The sequence below is a fragment of the Ixodes scapularis genome, unplaced genomic scaffold, assembly GCF_016920785.2.
Source record: "Ixodes scapularis isolate PalLabHiFi unplaced genomic scaffold, ASM1692078v2 PGA_scaffold4__175_contigs__length_147842914, whole genome shotgun sequence".
NCBI lineage: Eukaryota > Metazoa > Arthropoda > Arachnida > Ixodida > Ixodidae > Ixodes > Ixodes scapularis.
The window spans coordinates 9,559,718-9,573,054 of record NW_024609879.1 but is presented as its reverse complement, the minus strand read 5'-3'; positions in this window follow the sequence as shown (position 1 = coordinate 9,573,054).

Sequence of the window (13,337 nt, the reverse complement as noted above, 5' to 3'; positions counted from 1 at the left end):
GAATGAAGCCAGAGGAGCTGTGTTGCATCAATGTGTCAAGAGCAAATGGCAACCCCTAGCATTTTTCTCAAAGAAGCACACATTGTCCGAAACGAAGTACAGCATTTTTGGCCGAGAATTGCTGGTGATCTACCTGGCCATAAAACACTTTCGTCATTACATCGGAGGCCGCGAATTTCATGTACTCACAGATCACAAACCCCTTACATTTGCTTTATCATCAGCGAATGACAACCGCTCCCCTCGCGAGATTCGTCATATGGCTTTCATATCCGAATTTACCACTGACATTCGTCACGTGAGCGCCGTAGACAACAATGTAGCAGACGCTCTCTCTCGCATCGTCATGGCTTCGCAAGTTTTGCTACCACCATCTGTTGATTACCAAGCCTTGGCACGACAACAGGCAGATGATCAAGACCTCAGCAAACTTCGTACTACAGCTCCTCATCTTATCTTTGAGCAAATTCATTCAGAAACCCACGGCGAGACAGTTGTTTGTCAGATGTCGACAGGCACTCCCCGCCCTTTCGTTCCATCCAGTTTCCGGAAACAAATCTTCGATTCCTTCCACCGCTTGTCACATCCTGCAATGCGCGCAACACGACGACTTTTATCTTCTAGATTTATCTGGCCTAGCATGAACCGCGACGTCAGGGCGTGGACCCGAGCATGCCTCTAGTGCCAACGCTCAAAGATAAGTCGACACACAGTTTCGTCTTTCTCTTCCTTTGCCCCTCCCGACCTTCGACTTGACCAGATCCATATAGATTTCGTTGGACCGCTGCCACCATCGAATGGTTATACTTACTTGCTCACCTGCATTGACCGCTTTGCACGTTAGGTCGAAGCCATCCCAATCCAGGACATCCGTGCAGAAACGGTCGCCCAAGCTTTCATCAATGGCTGGGTGTCCAGATTCGGCGTGCCTTCATACCTTACAACAGACGGAGGTCGCCAGTTCGAGTCTAATCTTTTCCGCGAACTCACGACCATCTTAGGAACTTCGCGCATTCGTACAACAGCATATCACCCTATATCCAATGGACTGGTAGAGCGATTTCACCGCTCACTCAAAACCGCACTTCGGGACCAAGATACAGGACCAAACTGGGATTCCGCACTCCCTATTGTTCTTCTAGGGCTCCGCACGGCCTTGAAGACTGACATCGATTGCAGCCCTGTGGAAATGCTCTACGGCACAACCTTACGACTTCCAGGACAATTTTTTTCAAACGGACGAAAGATCCAGCACCGGATCCTACGAGCTACGCAACAAAATTGAACCGGATAATGCGCACCATCCGACCTACCCCTCCCCGCTCCCAACAACGGTCAGCCGTCTATGTCTCAGCCGATCTACATTCATGCACACACGTTTTTCTTCGTCGCGATGCTGTGCGAAGGCCACTTCAGCACCCTTACGATGGCCCATATCGAGTCATAACCCGTGGCGATAAACTTTTCACGATTGATATTAATGGCCGACAAAAAACTGTATCCATTGGCCGCTTGAAACCAGCCTAACAAGAATCGTCACATGAAACATATACCCAATCACTTGACAACACTGCTATATATGCACGCTCACAAGACTTTGCTTCTTCACGCGACGCTTCGAGACAGCCACGATCCTCCCGCGTACGCTTCCTGCTACCACATGCCCAGACATCATGAGCATTCCCTGAACATGTTCCCATCTGGATTTTGTTGTTGTTTTTTTCCTTTTAAAGGGGGAGCTATTGTAGCGCGCAATTTATGATTCACATGCCGGGACGACCATGCCGGCGCAAGAGCTCGGGCTCGCAGCGCTCGAGCTACGAGGACCGACTGCGAGATCACGGGCGTTTCTATAAATTCTTTTCTTACCCTAACAGTCGATCGGCCAATTCTTGTCTCTACAACAGCAACTGCTGAAGACACATTCCTTTTTTTCAAAGTGGTTTCGATCTGGGTAGCTCATCTTGAGGTGAGGCGCCAGCTTCGAGTCCCGTGCTGCATCGACTTCAGCAAGGGCCTTTATGTGCCCCACCGATACCTAACAAAGACAAAAGGAATAGAAAATGAATTAATGTTGGACTGCTGGTGGACCTAAGTTCAAATAAATACTGTCGATTGCATAAAGAAACTGACAGCTTGAAACGTACACCCAACTTAATGCATAGATTCGAAGTAGTCAATAGCTCGGGTGTTATATTTCAGTGCGTATGGCAAAACATACGGCATTTGATTGGAAGAACCGGTTTTTTTATTGCAATTTTTGATCCTCTGCCGTGACTATACAAACATTGCTTTTGCCATTAGTGAATGTAATCAGACAGTTACGAAGGCTGGTTGTAGCCCAGGTTGTTCTTATGTAATTAAGAAACAGCCAGCATCACTCCACTTTGCTCATCTTCGTGGCCTCAAGTATGACAAATTTTATTGCAAATTCTGTGGCAGCACGTAATTTGGTGATTAGCAGTCTTTTGATTTATGAAATACTGCAAAGGGTTGAGCACACAAAGCGCACCAAAGATTACTTTGAAAACATGTATATATTGCTTGCTTAAAATGTATAAATTTGACTCTCCTGCTCACTTTATTGGTTGGAAGGCCGTACTTGGCCACCGTGTCATCTGGTAAGAAGATCGATTTTCCCCTCACCAGGTGACCCCTGATGTTCTTTCGCACATGGGGTGCATCAGCCAGGAAGTGCAGCTGTCGGTCGGTGTCGGCTGCGCAAGGGTGGTTGCAGGAGACTACAGGCGTTGCTGACCGATTTTCAGAAATGCCACATTTGTTCGAGTCCCCTGGCGAGCAAGATAGTGTTAGATAAGACAATAATACATAGCACTCACTGGAATATCTAATCAAATCAACATGTGGATTGTAAGTATATAAACACAAGCAAGTATATAAGCATCGAGTAGTCGGGGTTGGAATCTCTGCGCCATTGCGCGCCAGACGCATTTGCCTGTGCCATTCTGTGCCAGTGACTGCTAACAGTGCCACAACCATTTACTTGCGCGATGGTGCTCGCAACAGTAAACCCTGCGCCAAAGAATGCATCTCTTTTAGTTTCGATGTCTATCGAGTGACAATACGGTTGTCGGTTCACAGCGGTGAGCAAGTGTTTCTTGAATGGGTTTTCTAATTTTCTATAGAGTGACTGTTTTCGTTTTGTCTTTCTGGTTTTTGCTGGGTGTCTGTTGTTGCACTTTCTTAAAGTAGCGTTCAGTGGTGTCGTGTCCCTGTACCATGCGGACTGTTCTCTACGCTTCCGAGCTATAAGTGCGTGGAAAACAGTTTGGTCGGGCGTCGGGTTCAATACCCCAACCACCTGGCTTGACAGGTATGTCGAGAAGCCTGTCCGAAAGGTCTTCGCCCAGTCAAGCGGTACAGCTGTATCGTGCGCTTCAAATTCGTTTGCTTATTCTTCTAGTTCTTGTTAGAACAAATGCAATCACTTCAATTATTGTGGTCAGCCATCTACGATATAATCTTGTTTGAAAAATATGATGAACTGGAGCTACACGTGCATCCATTACGAGGGATGCGCATCATGATGGCCTGTAAGCAGAAGCTGTGTTTGAACGGTCAGCCCAGTAACTGCGGTGAGTTCGGTTGTAGCTCAGAGTTACCGAAATCAGTACTTTCAACGCCCTGTAACAAGCTACTTTGATAGAGTTCGTTGACCTACTTCATACGAAGCACGGATGTCCCAGTGATTCGCGGTCGCTTCTCGACGCAAGGCTTCGCAACGAACTAAAATTCAAGTCTCTGAACCGGACTTTAAGCTTAGCTCTTCAAATTGAAGAACAATTACACTGCTCAGAACCACATTTTGACCAGCCCAATTTCTTCATTATTTTCGCAATCCAGTTTTTTTTTTTTTTTTTACTCCGAATGTGAATTGGGATTCCTTTTTGTGTCACGACTCTGAATAGGCCTGTAGTTTGAAGAAAAAAGAAGAAAACGTTGTACAAGCAATAAAAGTAGGTATGTAGAGATTCCTTTGTCCTTTGAATGACCATTTGAGACCTTTTGTTTTAGGTTAGCAGTGTGACCTAGACTAGCACTGTAACTGCCAACCACTACCCAAACTTCTGAACTCAGTTTTCTAGTGTAACAATTCACTACAGAAGTGCTGCAAAGCAAAATTAAAACTACTCTTAAATGCAGGCCAAAAGGCCCCTTATATGCACTGAAAAGTAATCTTCGCTGCTCATTGCCAGCTACAAAATCCAGCTTTAGCTGATCCTAGTCTGCTCTGAAATGCAGTTTGAGCAGCTCGAAGGCACGTTTAATCCTTTCGACCACTGCCGGTGAAAGGTCTATTAATATAAAAGAAAGATGAAGGTTTTCTGTCGCAAAGCAACTGATGCTTTGAGCGATGCCCGAAAGACAGCCCCCACTAGAGGTTGTGAGTAAACAAAATATTTTGAATTAATGGACGAGGAGCGTGTTGGTTTGAGTCAGGAATGTAGAAAAAATAAACATTTAAGACAATGACGTCACAATTAACCGTATCTTTCGAAGATGTGGCTGTGTTGCCCCTGTCATAAATGCTTATTCTTTATATATTCCAGAAGATATTTGACATAAAAGTTAAACCTATGGCAAGTGCCTGCTCACAATATAGAGATAATAATAGGTCCGAGAGCAAAAAATGCACATGAAGCACAAGGTAGGGTGGGCTTCCCAGTGTGACGTTCGGGATTTATGGTTGACGTCTTCAGTGTGGTGTTGTACGCGAGTGCATTATTAAGGCTACATCCCTGATTGAGAAAAGATTACGGTCATTTCATATGAAACGTCCCAGACATTGCGCTCGACCTCCTTTCATTTCTAAAAAAAAAAATTAATGGCATTTTGCCGCAATGCTCGTAGTCCTGCCCTTAAATATTTTTGACGAAAATAAAATGTTTGATGACGTGAGCGTGGTTTTAAGTTTTAGAAACAACGTGAAACTAGGCATCACTCAATATTTGATGAAAAATCTGATTTTCAATAAAACACCCAACAATATTTTTTTCTTAAATTTGCACGGCTTTCCACTCAAAATGTGGTTGGGCTTGAGCAGTTTCGTATAAATTAAATATTAAAAAAACTATTTTTTTTTAATTTTAGCATTTGTTATTTTATTAAAATTATCTATTTCCTCCCGGGGCTTAATAGAACTATTTACTGACTGCCTTGCAGGTATATAATTTATAAAAAAAATTTTAAAACCACTCAATTAAATATCTTCTAGTAAAAAAAAATCCTGGAGCTGCAAAAAACACAAACAGCCGTTTATGTGACTTTGAGGTGGTCCAAGTGAAAATACAAAATATGGTTGGTTTGGAAGAACAATCGATTGTCCTTTTATTCTGAAAGTTTAAAATCAAAAGAATTTTTGTTTGAAGCGAGAAAACAATTTTTGAATTTGAACTCTCGCGCCACAACCCGGAGTCGCTTCTACCCAAGTAGCACAACTCGCTGGTTTGGGAATGGGGCGGTACCGGTCTGGCGGCAAGATCCTACTGGCCCGACGCTAGAAACGCCCCGTGGGGCGACAACGGGCCAGTGAGATTGCCAGTCACTGGCCAGCGACTGGGACTGACTGGGACGCCCGGCACTGGGCGTCCCAGTGAGTTCCCGAGATGCTGCCAGCACAAACCCCCAGCGTAGTACCAGTAATACGGTAAGATACCAGCAAGACCCCAGGCTAGCGGCCTCAAGCCATACAGTTCCCGGTCTTTTTTCCCAGCGAGTTCCCGGGCTGCTGCCAGCACAAATCCCCGGCATAGTACCAGCAGTACCGCAAGATACCAGCAAGACCCCAGGCTAGCAGGCTAAAACCATACAGTTCACGGTCTTGTTTTCCATGCTAACATTTGGTTTTGTGTGCAATTCACACATGAATAGAAATGATGTAGTCCATAACAAGGGTTATTTTAACACGTAATGTGTGTAAACAATAAATGAAACATACAAAATTGTTACCGTCATTGTTTATTGTCAGTTGCAGTGAAGCTACAGTCGGCTGGTAATCATGCGCTTGTCACCAGAGGAGTGCGCTGAATGAAAGAGGCTGCATGTCACGGGCCTAGGAAATTTTCTTCACAATACTCATGCAGCTTGTGATGCAAGTCGACCATGCACCCGAGAAGGCAAGTCCTTCATTACAGCACCTGTAAAGAGAATCGACACCACAGTAGAATGACAGGGTAAATCAATACCAGCTGGACGTGACAATCCAGAAATTCCAAACTGGGGTGAGAGGCATGAGACAAGCAGCCCATGTAAAAGGAAATTTTTTTGTAGCTAATGCACTATTGTCTTCATTTTATTTTCAATCTGGAAACTATATCAAAACAAGAATCCCTAAGGGACACACCTGTAACAACACACTGGATGACCAAGGGGCGAAAATGGTCCAGTTATCTCATAATTAAGGTCAGCTATTTGTATGAAAAAGGCCCACTTCAGAGAAAGGCTTGTGGAAATCATCTATTTTCATTCAAAAGGGCATGTCGAGAGACGGGCGAACTTGGCAGAGTAGTTGGCATGTTGGTTAACACTGACGTTTGTTACGATAGGTGTGCAGTCCCCGATATCCACATTCAGCATTTTTAGGTAAACATAGCGATTCATTAGCATTACTGAGACAATGACAAATCATATCCTTGACGTATACAGCTCACCGTTGTACACATACTAATGAGATTGGGTAGACACAGGTAAACATGTAATGCATTGCAGAGTATGACACCCCGGTTCCCACATAATGGCAACTTGACGACTAAAAGTCATCTGCAGACTTCATGAAATAAAAAATAGCGACTTACACAAAAACTAGTATATATTATCAGCGTCCACCATCAACCTCACATTGAGTGTTTTCTATCGGCATGCCCTAGCCCTTTAAAATGCCCGCAAGCCTCACTTACTTTAAGCATATGACATCCCATGAGATGAAACATTCCCTCGTTATCATCATTAAGATGTCTACAGGTGCGAACAGTTCAGGCAAATCAATAGAAAGATAACAAATCAGTAGTGAAGTGGTGTACAGTGGCTGGTAGGTGCAGGTTAATATGTATGGGACATCTATTTTCTAAGTGATATTGTTTATCTGATCAATTTCCTTCACAAACCCATCACATACTGAGACAAGGTTCTCAATACAGTGAAAAACAGGAAGGAGGAGTGAGTTCCAGATTTAGTTTTGCACAAGTTATGTGGCAACTGACTTCATCCTCTTAGAATTTATTAGAGTGGATCTGGGTGTAATGATGTCTAGCCCGACAATACTGCCAGGAGCACATGTCCCAAAACCTTCAGAAACGGGTAGAGGAAGTTTTAATCATAATTTCCGTATTGCGATGAGAGCTGCTCACACTGAGAATTGATGTGAGCAGTGTCGGCCATCCCTCTGTCTGAAATATCTATGCGTCAGCCACCCCCTATCAGAAAAAGTTTTAGCTGAGCGCTTTTTACGGCCCGCTCAGCTCACCCACTGAGCGGGAAATTAACCAGGCATGCACGTAACGCTCAGTCGGCAGTGGCCATAGGGGTGCAGGAATTGTCTTCTCCATCGGCATCTGCGCTCCGGTTGGTCGTTGCTGACTGAGCGTTGTGTGCATGCAGGTGCTTTCCTTTTGAGTGGAGCAGGTCTAACAATGCTCAGATAAAACTATATAATGTCTATGTCACAGCCTCAACAGCCAAACGAGCAGTCATCTTCCTCGCTTGCACAATAGACCAAAATTGCACTGCATACTGCTTTAGAGGCTTGTTGGCATGTTTCACACTCACTCTCTGCAGACAGCTAGGACTATTGGTAAGCGAGGGAAAAAAAAGCGTGAACACATATCATGCATGCCAAAAGAAAACATCAATGGGACTACACGAGACTGCATTAAAGTTGCCATTTGGGAGCGTTTTATACTGCACAGCCACTGGCTGAATCAGATAAGTGTCACACTTGCCGAGCTTGAAGTACAGTCGTGATCTCTACGAGTGTGAACAAGCGATCGTCGACTATTCAGTACTGGGAGCATCATGCACCAGCGGACTTGCTCTCCTTTTAAAATGCCTTGCGAACCAAGCATGGTAAGTCATCTGATAAGGAGAGGACGTCACCACGGACAGCACTCAGCAGTTGATAATCACCTGCTTACCTTCATATGGATCAAGTCTCTACTCGGCCAAAGTAGGCAGTATGCGTGCAGCAGAAACGGCTGTACTGAAATCTCAAAAGGATGAAAGATCAGAACAGGCTTGGTGAGGTTTCCCGTTGCAAGTATGCCCATGCAAATTTCACTTTCTAAAACATAAACACGCATTTCAAATTGTCATCCAGGACAAGCTGCTATTACACAGCTGTATATATAAGGCAGCTTACCATCAACAACCTTCGCAGACTGCCATGGACCTGATCCTCGGCTTGGCTCATGATGCAGGAACGAATTGGCCTAGTCGATGCTAGCTTCCGTTCGGCAAGGGCTGCACTGAGTATAAAGATGAAAAGTGTTGTAGATTATGTGAAACAAACAAAAGCAAACCTAGCATCCACAATTCGCTAGAGGCACTGAAAACAAAAATAAGAGGTTGGGTCAATTATTTTAATGCAATATACTTCGGACACATACCATGACTGCAGGTAAGATATTTGCTGCCTTCAATCTAGATCTGCTTGAAAATTTACAAGCCAAATAACAAATATTTTATAAGCTGAAATATATTTTGCAGGAACTACAAAATCTGAAGACTATCTCTGCAGCAAATATGGTGCTATCTAGTACATCAGAGATGAGTAGAATTGGATTACAGAGTCCCCCTTACAAAGATTGAAGCAAAACAAGTATAGACTCTGCCGTGCCACTACAGTAAAACCTCGTTAATTCGGATCTCATGGGACCGGCAAAAATGTCCGAATTAACCGAAAGTAGAAATATCGAAAGGACAAAGAAAGCTGCGTGAAAACGTTGCCCTGTGACACACCTTTATTTTTAGAAAAAATCTGTTATTACCGCCTGCTTTCTGGACGACACTTGGGCGAAGACGGCAACTTTCCTTAGCGCGGTCGAGTGCTCCACCGCACTCGCACTGTCGGAGCTACGCATCCCGTGCGCTGACAATGTAGCACAGCAAGGCCTCTTCTCGTTTCGGGTGCACCACCTTCCAAGGCCGCTTTCTTTTCGCGTTGAACTTCTCGCTCTCAAAAGCCCGTAGGATATCGGCCAAAATTTTTACGTACGTGGCCAAAGTGCTTCTCTTGACGTCGTAACTTTCCATAAGTTGTCGAAAGACGCCGCCCTCCAAGGCCCTCAGTATTTCCACTTTCGTCGCTAAATTCTTAGCCTAGTACAGCTGCAACGGAAAACGAGTAGCACAACTGACCAGTAATCGGGGCGGCGAAATCGCGACACCCGGCGCCATTTTTCCCGAGCGCCGATAGCGAGAGTGCCAGTCACGTTGCATTTTACAATGCGGGGGTGGCCGACGAAAAATTGAGGGATAGAATAGTTGTTAAAATGGCGGGCTTTAGGATCCCCGCCTTGAGGCATAAAACGTGACTGTCACTTTCGCTATTGGCACGCTCGGGAACAATAGCCCCGCGTGTCGCGATTTTGCCATTCCGGTCGTCGGTCACTTGTGCTACCCTTTTTCCGTTGCAGCAATGCTTCTGCCGCTTCCTTGCCAGGAGAGTAACGCGCTGAAGCACGGCGATCCAGAGCAAAACTGGTGCGAAACACGGAGAAACGGAAGAGCGAAGAACCATGGGAAAACCGGAAAAATCAAGTGCGCACTTCGGACGGATATCGGTTATACCTTTTGGAACAGACGGCAGATAGCGCCACCTGCCGAATTCGTCCGAATTTACGATAGTGCGCCGCGTTCCCTCTGAATTAGTGAGCGTTTGCTGCCATTGACTAATACATACGTTTGACGGGACCGAATCGGCAGTTCAAATTATCCAAATTTCCAAATTAGCGGGGGTTGAATTAACGAGGTTTTACTGTACAACAGAAACGACTCTACTGTGATTTCGTGGGGATCAGAGTTCGGAACAGGCATGAAGGATTTGGCACGAGAAATATGCCAATGTCATTATTCATTTTTGCAACATTAAAATGGCTCTGAAAGTGCGACCAGCTGCAGGGTGTATTAACGCAAATCTTGCGAGTGCTGAATTGTAGGCACAGCGCCCTGGTTGTGTTCATGTGCGATATATGACCAAATACCATAGAGACCAATACTGCAAACCTCATCAAAAACCAATGGGTGCGGTGGCGAACGGCATGAGTGGCGCTGTTCACCTCTCTTGCCGTTCATTTGTGTGTGTGTGTTGCCACTTCCAATGGGAAGGCTTCAGCCATTATTGGGAACACTAAATAAACAAATAAAAATGCAAACACAACACACACAGCAATACTGGCAGCAAGTCGAGACGCACTTCTGTTGTAAACTCAGCATTCCGCTTAAAGGGACACTGACAGGGTATATATGCTCGCTGAGGTTTTTAGTTGTACGTGACATATGAGAGCTCAACTACCCAGAACAGAATTTGCGGCTCGAAATTCGGTTTCTTTCCGCCCGAAAACCGCCGATCAAGAACTGGCCGGTTCGAGTCTCGCTCACTCTCTTTTTCGCGGTCACGGACCGTTTTCTAAGGTATCGATGCGACCACCAAATTTAATCAAAGCCGTGGGTCACTGAAGGCACACACTCAATATTAAAAATAGAAAAAAATATGAAACCCATTTTTTGTGGCTTTTAAAAAGCTGTAAATACGTTGATTGAAAAAAAAAAGTTCCACAGACAACCGGAAGCATTCTGTGCGTTCGTCGTTTCGCGTATCGTGGGACTCGCGGGGACGGCGATGGCAGCGGACGACGGGCGTGGGACCTCTATTTCAGAACTGTTGTTCGCGGTACCGGCGAATTGTGTCTACCGTTAAAAGAGAAATTTGGGACTGATCAAAAGATTTGGTATTCATCCCGTACGACACGCCCGGCCACCAAGCCGATTTGCACGAAGACGTCGCCGAGCCGTCGCTCCCTTCTCGTGGCTGAAGATATCGCTCGCCCAAACGTCAAGCACGACGTGTCTACTTCGAGTTGAATATGCACGCGTACGATTTCTTTACTAGGTGCGAATGTCCCCAAAGCGTGGTGCTTCCCGACTTCGACCCGGGAGTGCTTTTGCTAGAGAAATATCGACAGCAAACTTTCCAACTTACAGTTTACCGGCTGAATTATTACTAAGGAAAGAGATCCACCAGAAAAGCGACGCCCCAGTAGCTCAAGTGGGAAAGACGTCCGGTTCACACGCGGCAGGACCGGGTTCGATCCCCCGTGAAACCTTTTTTTTTTTCTTTTTTTCAAACATTTTTTGATGTTTACATATACATGGGTTGCACTGACGTCCTATCGCATACTTTTGACCACCATGTAAGAGGAGGAGAGGGAAGCTACTTTTGTAAGAATTTTGAGTGACTGGGCAATCTTCTATAATCTTCTGGGGGGAGAATAGCGACGTCTGTGCAAATCCAGAAGGCACAAAAGAGGGTCTCGATAAGCTGGGAGCTCCTTCTTCCCCTCTTCTCTGGTCATCATCGGAGCGCTCTTTGAATGACGTCACGTGCAACTCATGTATATATTTTTTTTTTACAATCATCACTGAAGAAACAAACAGAAAAATAACAAACTAATGTTGTGGACGATAGTTCGCTGAATTAAATGGTATGGGATTTCCGTTTTGACACCCGCGAACTCAATGTAATCACTCCCCACAAAATGCAAGGAGCATATAAATCAGGTAACGTCCGCTTTCCGAGGTGCCCGTATATGTTCTACAGGAATTGCAGCCAGCCGTTGGTCCCGATCCCGTTGATCTTTCGGAAACTCTGTCGCACAATGCCACTTTTTTTTCGGACGCAGGACATGTGAGCCAGCTCTTCACGCAACACCTTGGGTGTATTCTTTTCGGAGCCGATCATGGAAATTCACCACGGGCACTCACTACTCATCTCCAACTCCTCAATGTACAAAACAACTCATATTGGAGTACAGAACAACGAGCGGAACAAACATAACTGCAAAAGAATCGCACGGCGAGCAGTTCCCGCACGCCGCATCGCACGCCGCATGTTCTGTCGTCTGCTACCAAAGAGGAAAAAAAAAAAAAAAAACGCACGGTCGGGTGTAGCCACGTGACTTCCGCCACTCACTCTCTTCTCTCCACTTCTCCGACCTCCGTCGGGTTTCGGTTTCGGTTTTGAGCAGTTGCGTCTTTTGGCTTTATTAAAAAAATACGCTACTCTGTTGCAAAATATTAATTGGGTAGTCCTCCGACACCATAATGAAGCGCCTGGCAAAAAATAAAAAAAAAATTTTTGGGGGGTGTCAGTGTCCCTTTAAGGAATGGGATGCGCAATTCCTCTACAGGATTTCATTCCACGTGAGTGGCATCGGAATTGCTAAAGGCCAGTCCATAAACACAGTCTGTGTTGAAAACAATCCTATCAGCAATAAGTTGCTATTATATTGCTCAATATATAGAGCACCTTACCATGAACAGCCTTGGCAGTCTTCCATGAAGCCTGGCCTTCAGCAGAGGAAGCTATCATTCTGTGTCGCCTCAGGACACTCGCATCAGAATGGCGAAAGTGAATGCCAACTTCTACTCGGTAAGGACTGCAGTAAGTATAAACATGAAAACACAGATTAGAATATACGATAAAAAATATCATGGACCAACGTGAAAAAAGTGCACAAAAAGACAAGGACAAAAGGACAGGAACACATAGGACGCAGACTGGTGCACACTCACAACTTGATCTATGGAACATAAAAGAAAAAGGATCAGAGAAATCAGAAAGGCTGTGTTCGGAGAATGCGAGCTTCAGAAACCAGGGCGTGAGCAAAAGATGTCAGCTAGATTGTTTTACAGACACTTTGGAATTAACAACAGCCTTTCCATGTAATAAGGTGGTGAGTTCATTCTGATTGAACATCCTGAAAAGTAACAAACAAAAAAGAAGGAATAAAAGAGAGGAATACATACACTACATACGAGTGTAGACTCCCAACTCACAAATTGAAGAAAAAAAAAAAAGAATGCGAAAGGAGCTTTAGCAAAAGTTCGAACAGGTCCAAGTGGAATGTGCTAACTCCCACCCATATGCATAAGACTGTAAACACAATTTTCTTGGCAGCTCAGGTAACAGACGGATGTGCGGACACATTGGTCGCCCATACTAAGAATAATAAAGGCCTAAAATAATCCCCTTGTATGGTTTTCACAGTATCTGCTAATTATTCACGTTTTCTCTAAAAGCCTCGTCCCACTAGAGCGACAAA